Source organism: Argopecten irradians, unplaced genomic scaffold (genome assembly GCF_041381155.1).
Source record: "Argopecten irradians isolate NY unplaced genomic scaffold, Ai_NY scaffold_0034, whole genome shotgun sequence".
NCBI lineage: Eukaryota > Metazoa > Mollusca > Bivalvia > Pectinida > Pectinidae > Argopecten > Argopecten irradians.
The window spans coordinates 1-19,378 of record NW_027187501.1 but is presented as its reverse complement, the minus strand read 5'-3'; the positions used below and the strand labels follow the sequence as shown (position 1 = coordinate 19,378).

Here is a 19,378-nt window from a genome sequence, read left to right as displayed (position 1 = left end):
ATATTGTTGTTGTGGTTGCCCCCAGTATGATAAAATCTCGTGAACTACCGCGAGATTTCAATAAACGTGATTCAGGTCAAGCATGCGCAAGGAAAATTGAGAGTATTGTTTAGCAAGTATCCCGAGTTATATTTTATCAACAAGCATCAGATTAGCAATTAAAACTTGCATAAACATATTCCCGACTGTCAATGCCCTGCATGTAGGGCGTTAGAATTGTACCTGTTGCCCCTATTGCATGATCGTAAAAGGCGACAAAATTTAGGATCTTATCTTTTCTATTCTTCCCAATCTGATTAAAATACAGGGTACCGTTTCACAAAGCATTTGTAACTTTACGGGTACACGTAGGATTCATTTGTAAAAAAAAACATCGCCCAAGGCAGCAGCAGACGATAGGCAATGGAGAACAAAATGAAGAGGCGTCCGAACTTTACGGAAACTGAATGCCAGACGCTTGCAGAGCTAGCTATCCAGCACATAGATATTATTCAGTGCAAGTTCAGCTCGACTGTTACTATAAAAAAGGCTGACGTCTGGCAACAGATCACAGACAGGTACGTCTACGTTTCATGAGAGGCACATAACTAGCACAAGCTTTTATAGTATTTGTAACAATTACGATTGTGTTTGGTACAGCTATAATATAGCCAGAGCACCCGCGATTTACCTGTGGATTGGCGACAGTACTCGAGTCTGAAAAAACTGGCTACACTAATTTCAGTACATCGATACAAGTCAGCGGTAGAGCGGTATGGGTTTACTTTATATACACGCGTCGTTCTCAGTTGGGGTAGCACGCTGTAAGCCCATCAAGCAATCAATATTCTCCTTAGGAAAAGCATTACGAATTTTAAGGAAGGTTTCTTACTTAAGAATTAAGTTGATTAAGCCAATGACCTTTGTTATGATTATCAACAGGTAAAAAGGACAGTCTTCCATTTCTCATTTTTACATTTTTGTTTGTTTGTTTGTTTGTTTGTTTGAGTTTTACGGCCCATCGACAACTATGGTCATTTAGGGCCAAACTACAAGTCATGCATTAATATCAGGATAAAAGTTCAGGGTAAGAAAAAGCAAGTAAGGACTAAAACACAGATTGTAAACGTTTATTTGATAAAAAAAGGTTTGCATGGGATAAAATAGTTTTGGCTAAAACACATGAGAAAACTCATGCACAATGTTGATGATTTGTTTGTTTTTTTGATTAATTAACGTCCTATTAACAGCTAAGGTCATGACAATGTTGATGAAACGATGAAATGTTCAGTTGATACGATGTATGATGAGAAAACGTTCATATTTTGCTTAAAATACCGATCTCTTTGAGATAATTGGAAATACGATTATGTCTCGCGGCATGAAATAAAGTGTACATGTCGGAGACATCGTAGTATTTATCTCGTATGTGTTTAAAATCAATACAATGCAATAAAATATGCTCCACTGTGAGAGGAGAATCACATGCATGGCATGTAGGAGGATCCTCCCCTCTCAATAGATAGGAATGTGTAAAATATGTGTGTCCAGTTCGGAGCCGAGAGAGAACCTTTTTTTTTTACATGCATCATTTTTATCTTTTATTCTGTTCGTGAGCAGCATCAATGCGATAAGCCCTACAACCAGAAGTAGAGATGAAATAAAGAAGAAGTGGCAGGACATGGTGGGGGAAACAAGAAAAAGGGAGTCTGCCCGCATGATGATGCAGAGACAGACAGGTGGAGGGTCAGCTCCCAAACCACTCTCACAGATGCAGGAGCAGGTATATGTCTCAATTACTATTTCAACATTATTGACATCATAATGGTCATGTTTTGGGTTTCATTTACTCACATAGACTTCACTTTGGCTCGGTTAGTTTATATAGTAGAAATGATAAGTAAATATAATGAAATGCAATGCCATTGAATAATAGCTTCATTATTTCAGTTATATTACACATTTTTTATCAGACATTGTACATCCATTTGTGATTACAGATTCTAACTGTGATTTCAAAAGCTTTCATCGTTGGTATTGAAGGTGTTGTGGGGTCGTCAATGGAAGGAATATATAACTATTTGATGCTAATGACAGATTAATAAATGAAACATCAAATATCATGTATAAGAACAAAATGTTTGATTTTGAGAATTTTAAGAAGCCCAATGGGCCAAATTCAACATGTTAAGGTTTTAGTGCAAGTGTTGCATGAAAAACTGTTATCAGTATATATTTACATATGTCCCTATATAGTCAACGGGAGGGGAGTTGCGTTCAAATTAGCGTAAACGCAATGACGTATGAATACAAACGCAGTGCAGGTTCGGACTACTTCTAGTTAACGCTTCGATAGGATTTTGCGTCATAAGTTGACGGATTTTAAAATAACAATAAAGATTTTTTATTAGATCCAATTAAATATGTATTTGACATCAAAACAAAACATGTGTTCAAGCATTGTAACGGTTTATTAACGCGCTACATTGAATATGTCTGTATCCCATTGCTTTCATACCACCTTTAACGCAATCAAAACACTGTTCAATCTCTATAATAACTGACATTGATTTCTTCATTATATTTGGATTATAGATTCGTAGTGTCGTGATTTTTGCCTTAATATAGGGGTTTATGATTGCACCTGTTATGGATATGGTAATTCATTTAATTCTGTTATGGCTGCCAGAAAATAGTAACTTACTTTTCATTCAAGACACTATTGATACTTCGATTTCTCAAGTGTTTTTAATCTTGCTCATCTTATTTTAAATTTCAGACATAGTAACAAACAAGAGATCCCAGAGGGATCTTGGCGCCCACCAAAGATTGATCTATGTCTGACAAATGAAAGAGGGATCTTTTCTCTGCTTTTCAAACTTACAATTCTTTTTTCTGCTTTTCAAACTTTAAACTATCAAAATCCAAGATGGTGGTCGCAAAATGCAATAGGCAGAACTAGGGTCCTAGAGGAACCTACATATGATATTTGAGAACAATCCCTTCAAACTTTCTGAGAAATAGCGGTAACAAACTTTAACTATCAAAATCCAAGATGGCCACCGGTCGGCCATCTTGTTGACCGATCAGTCCCAAAATGCAATATGCACAACTGGGTCCTAGGGGAACCTACATATGAAATTTGAGAAAGATCCCTTCAGTGCTTTCTGAGAAATAGCGGTAACAAACTTTAACTATCAAAATCCAAGATGGCCACCAGTCGGCCATCTTGTTGACCGATCAGTCCCAAAATGCAATATGCACAACTGGGGCCCTAGGGGAACCTACATATGAAATTTGATAAAGATCTCTTCAGTACTTTCTGAGAAATAGCGGTAACAAACTTTAACTATCAAAATCCAAGATGGCTACCTGGCGGCTATCTTGTTGACTGATCAGTCCCAAAATGCAATATGCACTACTAGGGTCCTAGGGGAACCTACATATGAAATTTGAGAACAATCCCTTCAATACTTTCTGAGAAATAGCCGTAACAAACTTTAACTATCAAAATCCAAGATGGCTGCTTGTCGGCCATCTTGTTGACCGATCAGTCCCAAAATGTAATATGCAGAACTAGGGTCCTAGAGGAACCTACATATAAAATTTGAGAACAATCCCTTCAATACTTTCTGAGAAATAGGGGTAACAAACTTTAACTATCAAAATCCAAGATGGCCACCGGTCGGCCATCTTGTTGACCGATCAGTCCCAAAATGCAATATGCACAACTGGGGTCCTAGGGGAACCTACATATGAAATTTGAGAAAGATCCCTTCAGTACTTTCTGAGAATTAGCGGTAACAAACTTTAACTATCAAAATCCAAGATGGCCACCGGTCGGCCATCTTGTTAACCGATCAGTCCCAAAATGCAATATGCACAACTAGGGTCCTAGGGGAACCTACATATGAAATTTGAGAAAGATCCCTTCAGTACTTTCTGAGAAATAGGGGTAACAAACTTTAACTATCAAAATCCAAGATGGCTGCCTGGCGGCCATCTTGTTGACCGATCAGTCCCAAAATACAATATGCACAACTAGGGTCCTAGGGAACCTACATATGAAATTTGAGAAAGATCCCTTCAGTACTTTTAGAGAAATAGCGGTAACAAGAATTGTTAACGGATGGACGGACGGACGGAAGGACGGAAGGACGGACGGACGACGGACCACGGACGAAAGGCGATTTGAATAGCCCACCATCTGATGATGGTGGGCTAAAAAAACAGAAATGGAATGGTAACAAGAATATCTGTTCATTAAATCAACTATTATGATGTTTATAACTTCGTGTAGTTTCGTAGGTTGTTGTGGTGTGTATAGATGTAGAACTCCAACGCAGGTTCAGTGAATGGTACGATACGTTTATTGGAGTCTTAGGAATCGACTCTGTACAGAGATTATTGGCGAGTTAATATAGCAGTACATCAGGATAACATATGTCAATATTTGGGTATGAAAGCCAATACCTGGACCAGATGACCCAACGTAGTTGCTGTGATTACATAGGGAAACATGTTTACTCATTAGACTTATCATGTAACATAATTAATAACATAGCTATGTAATTAATAGCAATACAATGACCCTAACAGAGGTTGGTTTTCAATAGACTTTACATGCACGTACATATACTATTGTAAATATGAAACACATGTGCTTGACCTACACAGTGTAACATACGTGAAAGATATATGTAGATAATTATATATAAGTCCAAATTTCAAAGTCTAAAATTCTTATCATTTATATATATTATACTACATTCGTCGCCATGTTATACATTATATAATTTGATATAATAAATTATAAAATTTCTAAAATTCTTATCATTTATATGAAAGATATATGTAGATAATTATATATTAGTCCAAATTTCAAAGTCTAAAATTCTTATTATTTATATATATTATACTACACTATATGTAAATTATATTTCTTCTGACATCGCGTCCATCTTCCAGATGTCCATGGTATTGGATGTTTTCTGGTTCTGGTTCTGGATCTATTTTCATTCTCGGGAGGGTCAACCGCATTATCAATGCACAAGTTGTGAAGAATAAAACAAACGTAAACCACCTTGCATGTTTTTGCTGGAGAAAATCATGATGCAACCAGTAGACTTGTGTAAAGACCTGAAAGGAATTTTCAGAGAACCATTTGTGAAACTAATTCCAGTTTCGTACATCTAAAAAATAAAAAATCTTTCTAAAAATGATATATCATATACATACATGTATGTGCTTTATATTATGATAGTATACTCTCCTATGTTAAACAAATATATAGAAAAAAATAATTGAAATTGAAGTTTGATTATACATGTACAATGGATACATGGCCATATATTTGCACCTGCATGCAACTACATGTATTTGACATACTCGTTTATATTTTCCTTATGTACTGATTCAATTTATCATTATTTTACTTCCATTGATATAAAGGAAATCAATTTTTGTACAAACTAAAATACCTGAATCTTGACTTAAGCAGTCCAAAAGATCTCTCTACCACATTCCTTGTTTTCATATTAGATTTGTTGTACCTGCATGGATAACAAAGAGACTTAATTGATTAGTTTGTTTGTCTATCTGTCTGTATGTAGGTACATTTAGTATGTAAGCCTGTATGTATACATCTTTATTACCGGGTATGTACAATTGCGAACTGAAAAAATAAATTGTGTATAAAGATCAGTGATTTCATTACCTTCTTATTAAAATAACCTTTTAATGCATGTACTTGTTTTCTGCTTGCATTTCGTTCTCTGCATGGTGTTTTGTTATGTACTCTATAAAATTACATGTAGTGGACCAAGTCTCCTTGTGATTATTCACATCGGATAGTTTCTATCTATTATATGTTTCACGGATAAATTAATTCACGTCCCTTATACTTAAATTGCATGTTTAAAGCGAATTTGGGACCTTCGTGATTCCAAACATATACACGTTAACGTATATATATTAAGAATGTTACTCAATCAAATATATATATTCGCTTTAATGCACATACATTTCATCACTTTTGGATGCAGGGATGGCTACTGGTGTAAGAAGCCATGGCCTCAAGGGATAACCCGAATCCCCTAACAGCCATCCATACATCTGGTCCACTGTCGTTCCAACACCACTGTGGGTCAGGATGAAGCTGTCGTGAACAGACCCCTGGGCCATTTGCAGACGACATTTATGAACCTAAGATATAAAATAATGTGTTGAGTTTCTGTTCCCTATCTGTGATCAAGGATGTAGATGAGGAGGATAAGTCACTCGGTGTTTTGGACGAATACGTCCCGAGCACTTTTGGCGACGACATATTTCCTTTTGACTCGCCCAATACGTACGTGTATATATCGTTTTCGCCGAAATATTAAATTAACGACCCTCCCTTTATAAGCGCACCTCCCATCTTCTAGAGAAGAAGTTGAAGTTGTATAAGCGCCCCCATCCAATGGGTTTTAACAATATTTTACAACATGTGATGCCTTTAACATCATAATAATTTATTATATGAACTCGCGAGTTTTTTTACATGTGAATCACGACATTGGGGATAATGCGTCTCAAAGGATGAAAGACATATGCATGTTTAATGTAACTGATTTATGTGTTATTAGTACAAAAAGGATTAAAATACTGCTGATTTTTTAGCTCACCTGGCCCGAAGGGCCGGTGAGCTTATGTCATGGGCGTGGCGTCCGTCGTCCGTCCGTCCGTCAACATTTCCTATAAAATGCTACTTGTCCTAGAGTTCTGCATGGATTGTAACCAAATTTGGCCACAAACATCCTTGGGAGAGGGGGAACAGAACTTGTTTAAATTTTGGCTCTGACCCCCCGGGGGGCAGGGCCCAATAGGGGAAATAGAGGTAAATCCTTTAAATCGCTACTAGTCATAGAGTTCTGAATTGAATGTAACCAAATTTGACCACAAATATCCTTGGGGAAAGGGGAACAGAACGTGTATAAATTTTGTCTCTGGCCCCCACGGGGGCAGGAGGGGCGGGGAGCCCAATATGGGAAATAGAGGTAAAACCTTTAAATCGCTACTAGTCATAGAGTTCTCTGAATGAAATGTAACCAAATATTGGCCACAAACATCCTTGGGGGAAGGGAACAGAACTTGTATAATGTTTGCTCTAATGTTTGTTTTTCTTCAGAAGGAAATGTAGACAGTGCATCGTGTAACTGTGTTGCAGGGTAAGTTCATTGTTTCCTCTGAGTACTATTATACAATACAATCAGAATAGTATAGCGGTCATGATGATGATACAACGATGAACGTGTGTCCCTGAATTTGTGTACTTGGCCCGACAGAAAGTCGGTCGATGAAAAAAATTATAGGTTGATGGTTAGGTGTGAAACGTCCCTATGGTGTGCTGGACTGACATGGAAGTCTGGTAGATTGAAGTAAATCTGTAGATAGGCTGTGAAAAACGGACTCCATTTTGCAACTACAATGTTGTAACCAAGTAATGTGGAGGTGCACTTGATATTAGCATAATTGCTCAATCCAACTATAAATTAAAAACAAACAACGTGCCTCGTCTACATTTACTGTCATAGTGTGGTTTGTAAAACATTTTGCTCAAAACTACTTACGCAAATATAATACATTCACAAATCAATGAGTTGATTGTTACTCTCAAAGTTACAAAAGTATATACTATATGAGGCACGACAGTGGTCTAAGTGGGTTAATCACTTTTGGATTTATTAGGTTTAAAGATCCCTATTAACAAGCCAGGTGCCACGCAAAGGAAGGCCATTGTGTTTGTGGCAGGAATGCCGGAGTACCTATGCAGAAAAAATCCTACATCGGGCATCTATGCCAGTTTATTATTACTGACCAGTAAGCGTCAGTGGCTTATTTCGGCCGGCGACTCCAGCTTTCCTCTTAATAAATGAAAATTATTAAAATCAATTGTGTAGTAAATTTTAGAGAGCTCCTGTTTCTTATTCCGTTGACTTCTACAAATTATTTTTCTTGGAATAGGACCAATTAATGAGATAAGCATTGGTTCAAAAAATATACCCAAAGCTTTCTAGCGATATTATCGCGTGCTATATTTAATCTTAACCCATGTGTTAGGAATTCATTTCTCCTGCTAGTGCTCAGCTATACAAGGGAGTGGGAAACGTACTGATGTCCGCCCGTTAGATCAGTAATAATGTGACCTGGGCGGGGAAAATGTTGCATTGTGTGTCTTCTGGTGGACATGCTTCCAGTGATTCAGCACGTATAAAAAAGGAGCAACAGTTTTCCACTATACAAGTAAGGACAACAATATAAAAATATACCGCTGTCTCCCAAAACACGCACCTCGCACAACATACACGCAACACACCGCCATACATGGGAGGCCGTCCTTACATGACCATAGCTGTTAATAGGGACGTTAATTAATCAAACAAACAAACAAACATCGCTAATAGTTCTTACAGTTCTGCATGGATTTGGAAACAAATTTGGCCACAAACATCCTTGGGGAAAGGGGTAACAGAACTTGTATAAATTTTGGAATCTGGCCTCCGGGGGCTGGAGGGGGTGAGGCCCAAATAGGGGAAAAAGAGGTAAATCCCTTTAAATCGCTTCTAGTCATAGAGTTCTGCATGGACATGTATAACCAAATTTGGCAAAGAAATATCCTTGGGAGAATAAGAACTGAGTTTGTATAAATACTTTTGGCTGTTGGTCCCGGGGGGGCAGCGAGGGGCGGGGACCAATAGGGATATTATAGTAAAATTCAATAAATCGCATACCCCAAATTTGGCCACAAAACATCATTGGGGAGAAGGGATAAAGACTTGTATAAATTTTGTGCTCTGCACCCTCTGGGGGGGCATTGGAGGGCGTGGCCCTCCATTTGGGTATTTAGAGGTTAATATTGAAAATTTCCTATCAGAAAAGAAAACAAAGAACCAGTACTCAAGTACATTATTTGCGCATTTACAAACCAGCACGGTGAGCGATACTGGCCCTCTGGGAGCCTCTAGTTTCTCCCACGAACTTACATTTTGGGTTCTTTGATATGCGCCCCCATTAGGTTTACATGAATTGGTCTGCAAATAATGTTAATTACGGGCGAATTACGGGTAGTGGTAGAAGTTATGATTATACTCGATTTTGTGACATGGACCTTCTAAAACGTTCTAAAATCTAAAATGTCCTTCGAGGCCCCATGACACTGTCTGGGTGTCCCTATTTCAAAAACTGTTAACAAATTCACATATCCCTGTGGGATCAATAAACAACCCGAGTATTAAACTTTCTGATTCGTGCCGACATTTCATTGAGTCTAAAAATATCAATATATATGACAAATAACAAACTTTTCATCTAAACATATTATCAGAGGCTTTAGTTGAGAAAAATGTTTTTTTAATAACAATTGCATCGAGGACCCAGCGGCGTCGCTCGGATTTACTAGTATGGATAGTAAAGCGAGACATCTGTGACAAATTCTCCTCACTATGGTATTATCCTTGCAGTTGCTGGTAACATGATAAAAGGAGGATTCATCTTAATGGTAACGTGAATGCAAATATCCATACCATTGCCTTAACAGAGCAGCCTACATGGTGAACATATGTACTCAGAAGACAGTTCTATGACAAGTTTTGCATATGTATGTTTGTATACTTTATTGTGCATAAAACTTCGAAGGCATGAATATCAAACACATATAACGACATTAATAAACACATGTCCTTTCGAAAATAAGACCAACAAATTTGGCTCCAGCATTATCGCAATCTAAAATTAATACGCGTCGATATTTAATCCAACATGGCAAACTTTGTGCCGACATGTTAACAATTTGTAATTCCTATCGTATGATTAATACAAAATAAGGGTATATACCATTTTAACTGGATATTTAGAACAATAACAATTTAAGGACAAATAAACAAACAATGTATAACTAACACACACACACACGATTACATATATGATACATAGTAAGGTAAAACTAATTCTCTGTTCCCCGTATATTCCTTCACATACATGCTACACATGAACTATGACCTACTTAATAGGTGTTAATTTACATTTAAGTCTTTCATGATTTATTTTTAAAAAAATAAATAAGCATTTCTTAACATAAAGGTTATATGTTAACAGCACCAATATGCGAAATTTATGTAATTAAGAAAATATTACAGTTAAACAATTGATGACAGTTAAGAGATATGAAGGCTTCTTACAATCAGACTGATGATATCATTAATAGTTACAACATTTATCCTCGAATCAAGGTACTAGAGACATCAATAATTATCAAAGAAGGCTTGCAAAGGGAAGATATAATTTTGTTAAATGCCCCTACAAGGTCGATCCTGCTGACTTACTGGGTCAAATGACGCGAGTAGCAAATGGCCGACCATTTACAGTCTACTAACGATGTGTACCAGTTACCTCATCAAATTTCCACGTGAGTATTAATTAAAGTATTAAGTTTGTCATCAGGGACTTTGTAAAGACAACAAATCAACATGTATAATTATCTTTAACTGTGAATATACGCTACGACAGTTTTAAATACCTAACTAGTCCACCCTAGTGCTGGTAATCAAATATGTACAGAAGTAGGCCCGTTTCGATCTATTTTTTGGCATTGATACACCTGACTGAACGGTGACCTATACAGGTAATGTAAACTAAAGGGTCACGTGACCACGGTTTATTATCTGTGCCTAGCAGTTTTATATATAATATTTAAATAATCAAATCCATGTGACAATTTGGACCATGCATGATATGAATAGACAGGTATTGGGAAAAAGTCTGCTCAGCTCATGATCTGGGGTATTTGTCTTGAAACATGTTTCGGAATGATAGTCAAGTATATGAATAGGTTCTGAGTCGGCCAATCATTTTTAATTTGAAACAAAACCATATGGGTGTCAACGGGTATACTGGTAATGTCTTCAATGTACGTGAAAGTGGTTGATAGATTCATCAACCGTTTCTCCAAAAAAATTAGAGGAATCTACAGCTACATATTACTCCCTAATTATAGATTAACTACCACAGTACTACATGTATTATACGAGAAACTCCCAAAATATACTCATAATATCATTTTGTCAGTGAGCTAAGAACCTGTGGTATTAACCCTATAATTAGTAACAGTTAATTACAGGAACACAGGCTGTCACAGCATGCTATCCATAATCCTAATGAACCCCATGGGGTTAAAGAACGATAGGTAATTACCTAGCTACCTGTGACACCTGACTGAATCATCTCATGTAAGGTGTCACCTTACCGTGGTGGGTGGTGGGAAAGAATGGGGTGGGAAAGGAATGGGAAAAGGACCTTAAGGCCTGGTGGCCATGACGACAGATCCTTGGGGGGCCCCGCCAGAGTTAAACATAAGTTACTTTATGAAGGTATTTTTTGTATACCTGAAGTATTTGCAGGTACCTTGTATACCTGTATCCCCATGTTTGGTATTTTGCTGTGACAGACATTTAGGTATCAATGACAAGAAATATACATGTACATATAGAAAATCTACATCAAAATAACACAATGTAGTAAAATAATGAATAATGATAAAATTTAAAAAATTAAAATAAAATCATACATTTATAGATTATTAATATGATAAAAATATTTGATGTTTTATCTGTACCTGTATAAACACTAAAATAAGATCTATGATTTAAAGTGTCCTCGTTGACAAACATGGAATTATACATGACACTCCACAATTGATTAAATGTAGGTGGTAATATGTTATCACATTTAGGAATTATCTTCTGATACTTGTACATATTTTTTGCTGTATATCTTATCAATCATGTATCATATCCATGATTTTTTTTTCTAAACATGATTTCATCCAGAAATTTCTCATTTATAACTTATTGTCTGTTGTATTAAGTGAATTTCTATATCTATACAATCATATATTTCAGGGCGTAACAAGTCTAACTTGTAAATAAGAAAGCAAAATAATAACAGCAAACTGTAAAATTCACATTAAATTTGAAGATTTTTTAAAACGGTTTAATTGAGATAAATATAAAAAATATATATGATATAAAACATATCCATTTTGATTTTTCTACCCAGCTGTATATGATTGAAAAATTATTAGAAAATATTCATTAAAATGAAGAAATTTATTCTACAGGTGTATATTCATCATGAGGCCATAGGAAAATTAACAGAATCCCTGGACGCCCATGTATTCTTTGTCTCTGGATGGGTACAGACAGTTTGTTCACAGAGAAGACAGTCACAGGAAATATAATTGCAAAGGCTGATGTGAAAACCCTCATGGAGGAGTAACCGATGAACCTCATCACCCTTGGGTAGCTCTGAAGAGAGATGGACCAGTAATTACTGCCCATTGCGACTGTATGGCAGGGTAATTATATTTTATATATCACTTCATAAATTATATTATGTTACATATTTTATGTGATTAAATTATATTTTTTTGTTTGACTTAGGAGGATGTGGAAATGTACCGTAAATTTTTCTTAAGTTCAATATTTTGAGAATAATCTAAAGTCTTATATAGATAAATATTCTTCCATTTGTTTGCAATGTGAATAAAAATTAGTAATGTAAATTTTTAATAAATGAAAAAAGATATCTTTCTGACCAGAGATGATCTTCAAATTAATCGTTTTTACAGAAATAGTATTACAATGAAATAAGCTTGTTGCTTTATTTTTTATGTCTGTCTTGGCCTGAAAACACATATCAGCCAAAGCACTGATCAATTTTGTGATAAAATCATCCGTTAAACATTCAAGTTAATATTGTATTTTAAAAAAAATTCTTTTTAGGCTTGGGGGAGACTTGCTCGCATATTGGTGCCCTCCTTTTCCAAGATGGAAGCTGCCGTCCGTTTTGGGGTATTACAAGGTCTGCCTGTACAGATGAGTCCTGTTTGTGGAACCAGTGCTTTACAAAGGATGTTAAGCCTGCACCAATCTCAGAGATTCAGTTCTATATTAAACAAGAGGCGAAAGATCGTTTAATCAAGAAAAAAAGAAAGAAGACAATGCCAACACCTGCCAGTGAAGAAGAACAACAGACATTCTTACAGTCATTGAGTTCGTTAGGAGAGAATTTGGTTGGGTTAAGTGCCTTTAAAGAGTTTTCCGGAAATTTTATTGGACTAGGACCAAAGCTAGAAGACAAGACACTTCCACCTCCACTGAGGGAGTTGTACAGTCACCAGTATTCAACTGCATCGAAGGAAGATCTCTCAGAGTTATGCGACAGAACCTTTAGTACTGTTAAGATTTCAGCAAATCAATCAAGGAAAATAGAAGAGCTCACACACAGTCAGTCGAGCTCTTTGACATGGCATCACCAGAGGTCTGGCCGCATTACAGCTTCAGTGGCAGGGGTGAGGTAATGAATACTTCAATTGAGAAACCATCAGTGTCACTCCTCAAGAAGATCTGCATCCCGAACACGTCATCGCCTAATGTGCCTGCCTTGAACTGGGGGGAAACTTCATGAGGATGATGGATATAAACTGTACCAAACTGTTAATGGAGTCGGACAACAGAGTGGATCTTCAGACCTATCCAAAAGGAGAAATTGTCATGAAAGGATATCTCAGGCCAACATTTTATCCCTGAACGTTCCACAAGGAAGGCAGGATTTGTGATACCAGAACAGAAACCTTTTCTGGGAGCTTCACCGGATGGTCATGTAAATTGTGAGTGTTGCGGGAAAGGCCTACTTGAAATAAAGTGTCCATACAACATCAGGGATAAAACCATTAAAGCGGCCATTTTGGACAATAGCTTCTGTCTTAATGCATCATTCTCTCTGAAAAGGAGTCATAAGTACTTTGCCCAAGTACAGATGCAAAAGTACGTGTGTGATGGAAAACTACACTGACTTTGTGGTTTTGGAGCCCTATGGATTGTGTTCGTGGGCACACCCGAATCAACAGAGGACAATGGTTTTCATAAGTAAAATGATAGAGAAACTTGAGAAGTTTTGGAAGGTTGTGGTTTTTTACCTTTACCTGAGTTGTTGACTAGACGTCTTGAAAACAGTACTTAGTGCCATACAAGGAATTCTCCGGATCTGTGCAAAATCAGAAGTCCCCCAAGCCTGCAGACGACGATCAAGAACGTTTTTGTTTACCTTTATTTCCTATATTGTTTGCAAGACAACGGACGATAATGCAGACATTGGTTGGGTGGAGCGACAGATGTGACAACTGGGTTTCATCCAGCGTTGTGCTTGAAGTTTGAAGAGGGCCCCGCCCCGCCTGCCCCCAGGGGCTCAGAGCCAAAATTTATACAAGTTCTGTCCCCTCCCCCAAGGATGTTTGGTGGCCAAATTTGGTCCACAATCCATGCAGAACTCTATTGACTAGTGTTTAAAGGACTGCCAAAGTCAAAGACATGGTATTGTCCAAAATGATAGAGAGGGAAAAGAAAAAACAAAATACGGTGTGATTCCTTGAGTCGATGAACAATGCGTCTCTGTGTATACAGATATACATTACACATGTGAACTGTTTGCGAGAATCAAACTGTATGACTTTGATGCACTCACTTGTGACATGTATTACGCAATGATATGTAAATATGTATATTTATTTTAAATTGATATCTTTTTTGAAATAGTTCTATTCCATTTAATAATTTTCACACTGTTCTGCTGATATCGTGATGATATATAATGCCAAAATTTCATTACGACTGACATGACTCGTTAGTTATTTTTATTATCTTGATTTGTCCATTTATTGCATGATTATAGAGGTTTTGTTTAGAAGACTGGAAATATATGTATAATCCAAGCATAGATGAAATTACATTATTTTTTTTATGAGAATTTTGCACACATTTTGAGGAATTACCAGGTATTGTTTTGTGTAATTTAATGCAGATTTATGTATTTTAATACAGATATTCTCCTCTAAGACTATATAGAAGTTAATTTAAAATTGTGAGTAATATATCTTGCTGGGGTGATAATGTCTTATAAAAGTTGTGAAATCACAGATGTGTCCTGCTATAGAAGGTTAACTTTAAATTTATATATGTGATATGGCCTATACATGTATATAGAAGGTAAATATAAAAAGAAAGGGTTAAACTTTAATGAGATATGTCCTTAATATTATATGCGCAGAAGGTTAAACTTTAATGTGATATATCCTATTATCGATAGAAGTGGTAAATATATACTGGTGCATATGCACAGGTTAAACTTATCTGTGATATGTCCTATATAGAATGTAAACTTAAACTATACGAATGGTATTTTTCATACAATACGAATGGTAATTTCATAGCGCGATCACCAAGAAGGTTATATTTTATGCTGAAGTGATATATCTTAAATGGTGCAGATTTTGTTAATATATGTTGTTGTTCGCATAATAAATTTATTGACTTTTTCAGTTTAGAAATTATTATTGGTTTTCTTTTGCTTCTTCAGATTTATAAATGTTGTATTAACTGTGAGATATTTTATGAACTATCTCAAGTTGTAAATCTGCTGAAACATCAGTACATTCTGGTATATATATTATGGTGTATGGATCCTGGAAGTGCAATGATTATTGACAGATACATGATTTATATGCGATACATGTTATATTTTTTTTTACAATATAATATTTGATACACTTATGATCAGGTACACTGTTTTTTTAAAATATGATACTATTCTTTTTTTTTTCTTTTTTTTTTTAAAATTTTTTGATCTTTTTCAGAACCTTTTTTTTTTTTATTTTTTTTTAAATTAGTATTGACTGGGAAATAGTTTTGGAAATCTTTTTACATGTTTGAATAAAATGACAATGTTTTGAATCTAAATGCAATTTAACTTTGAATTTGGCAAGAAAGTGGTAAAGTAAGTAATAAAGATGATTATTGGTGTATCATAAATTATTGTCTTGTAGCAAAATATTGGTGATACATATATCCCAGACATCAGTGTTCAGTTCCTCTATATCGCGCGATATATCTTGCCGATAGACATGTGGCAGGGTACACAAAAAGTTACATCTGTTTGCATTGTTAATGTACTTGTCACATTATGGTAACTCTATTATCACGATAAAGATCATTTTTCATTTTTAAATAAAATAATTTACCATAATTTGACAAATTCGCATAGACAGGCTCACAGATAATTTATTAGTATTGTACACATACTGTATTCAACCCAGAAAGGGGCCCCTCTCATCCATTTTTTTAAGCAATAACTTCATGCCGAACTTACGGCCAACAGTTTCCTTTTATTGATTTTTCCCCCCAAATTAAAACTGTTTATCCTAAGTATGTGCAAGTGAAAAATATTGTGGAAAATGTAGTCCAACATTACAGAATATGGACTCTTTATTGGGGTCGAATACAGTAATCTTTAACTGATGATTTCAAATTAAGACAAAACCTGTTACTCTTTGTAAGATAATTGATTCTCAATGTTTTATTTAAATTAATAGCAATATCAGCCTTGGAATTATTCTCAATTCCATATGGACCAGTATTTAACCAACGAATAAAAACCTTCGAAATCCTTTAAAATTTTAATTAATCACATTTTTTCTCCTTTCCGCCTTATTTCACTTTTCCAACGCTTTTAGAACATACATCTCCATCACTTATTCACTCTTTGTATTCAATGCCTAAAAACTCTTTAGATTAGTTATGCTGCACAAATGACAGTTATTCATTTTATCACAACTTGATTTTGTTGATGCTCACCAAAAATTTCCGGGGACGGCGGCTGTGTATGGCCCGTTGCGAGGTGAGGTGTGGTCGCTGGCGGTCAGGTGGGTGGGGGCCGGAGGGTGAAATTGGGGTCGGGAGTGTAGTCTGCCGTTGGAGTTGGCTTAGATGCGAGGAAGGGGAGCGAGGAAGTGGGGGGGGCCTAACGCAAGTGGAGGGGGGGGGTCGTATTTTGCTTGCAGGGTTTGCGGGGGGCCGCGGGGGAGGGCGCGGGTCGGCAGTATGAGAGTGGAGCGTCGGGGGCGGCACCCCCCCCACCCCACAACTCCACAATGGGGGCTGTGTTGGGGGTTACGCACGGGCGGTGGGAGGGACGGTCGGCATGGGCACGGGTGGGCGGGTGGCGGAGCGGGAACGAGTCTTTCAAACTTTGTAACACATGAACTGGCATTGTTCCTTTCTAATATGGTTATTAATTCTGTTCTTCATTTAGTCCCTATTACCATCACCTCGTTATGGATTCTTACAGACTGATATTTTTCCTTGTTGACTCTACCTCTGAGCAGGCATTTGTTTGTTTTTTTACCTTTTTTGTTGGTTATGAAATTGCTGGACGGGGAATTTTTTGGGCTGAGCATCATTTTGTAGCAAATTGTATTCTTGCTAGCATGATGCCCCTCGGTTCTGCCAAAAATGCTGTTCAAGGGGGTAAGTTTGAAAATGTGTGAAACTTTTAAAAATTGGACGCGCGCACAATTTGTGGACATCTGGAAACATCGTCCTCCCCTTTGCTTTATAGATTTATTATAAAAAGTTAATGGATTCCTAGTGGGCTGCAGGTAGGGAAAGCAAGTATGAACACTGTAACTGCGGTATGTCCTCGTTATAAGCTACTTAAATACTATTGTGCACCTAGCTAATAAGTTCTCTAGGAGCTTCCCATGGATAGATTTCCACAATATACAATCAGTAACTATGATGTTATCGCGAGGAAACTTTTTCATTTGAACACAGGTGGAATGGTTTTGGAAAATTGTTTCTCTATCTGGCCATTTCACAAAAAACCTATTTTGGCATGCAACAGATCTATCCACTTCCAAAAATAATCCGACCCATCGTTGTTTTGGGATCCTTTCACATGTGCAAGAAAATCAAACGAAACATTGTGTCGCAGCTTAACAAGGTAATGAATAACTGTTCCTGCAGTGGTAGATTCTTGTTCGTGGCCTTCACAAACACACTAAGGCTACAGGAAAAATTTTCCAAAAATCTCCCCAGCTGATGCCTACTCATGTTTCTACATAAATCATCATTGCCATTTACACTTTCTGACGATAAAGAATGAAGCACTTATCATGTCTCAAGAGATTTTACCTCTTCACGAGCTTCATCACGCACACGCCTCAAGTTATTTATCTCCATATAGAGCAATTTGTTGTTCCCTCTCTGATGTTTCCGCAGTGGCCTCTGCAGGTAAGGTGTTTCTTGAAAGGGTACCAATAATCTTCTCTCCTATTAGAAGATTCACCTCTGTCTCTGATTGAGATGCCTATGCTGGTCAGTCATCTTTCCATTCCCTACCTGAATCAGTAGGTAGAATCCACAAGAACTTAGTCCTGACTGAGGAATCATCAGTTTGTTATACTTTTTCTGTTTCGTTCTCAGGTGTTGATCTCTCGGGGTCGGGCTCATAATTCACAATTTCAGTTTCTTCTTTCTCTTTCTTGCATGTGGGAAAAAAAAATATGGTGCACATATCTTAATGTAAAAGAGAAAAAACAAAAGAAGGATGGGGGGCATATGAAACCCTTGATCTATATTAATTGTAATCACTAATTATACTAAAAATTATAATTTCAAAATCAAAGAGTCAAATCGTGTTTTAAAATAGATTTTGAAGATTAAAAATTTAAATATGTAATTGTTTAAAAAACTCCAAACACAAAAATACAACTCCATAATCGTGTGTATAAAAAAGCCTAAGCCAACAGAATAAAAAACAAAACGTTATGGTACAGGTATTCACATAACTGGGGTTATATAATACTTAATTCACAAAATTATAACAAGAAGAATGGTCGTAAGACAATAGAATTATTGTTCAGCCTTAACATAACATAATATTTTAACATTATATTCTTGCTCAAAATGTAAAAATATTTACATCACAGGAAATAATCAATATTTATAAAAGATATCACATGTATATAGTAAATAGTTTTACCTTTACTAACTTAGGTAAGTTAGGACAGATCAATCATGGAAGCTGTGCCTAGAGCTAATTTCCAAAATGATACTTTGTTTTAAATCACCATTAATTTATTTTGAACTTCAATGTATATTATTAAGTATTGATGAAAATTTGATGTGTTTAATTAACTAACCTGAATTTACGTTTGCCGATCTTTTCATGACTCTCTGATAGCGGTCCATCTTTCCTGTAGACTTAGCCGACTTTGACTGGTAATAACTGTTTTCATTGTGAGGGAAGACAGAAGGCACATAATCGGGGTGACGAGGATCATTTACTTTCTCGCCTAAATGATAAAACAAGAAGATGTTAGTGAGATTCGTTTTAAAATCAGAAAACCAAAATATTAACGCACTATACAAATACAATATTACTGTAGTAGGTACAGAAATATAGTTAATATGAGAAAACAAAGCCACATGATCGTCGACAGAGTGGTCTTGTGAACCTATTTAGCCTC

The 19,378-nt window shown here is 36.3% G+C and overlaps 1 pseudogene; it reads left to right on the top strand.

Annotated features, from left to right (window-relative positions):
• Positions 1-402: 402 nt before the first annotated feature.
• Positions 403-14,688, top strand: LOC138311495 (uncharacterized; annotated as a pseudogene).
• Positions 14,689-19,378: the final 4,690 nt, after the last annotated feature.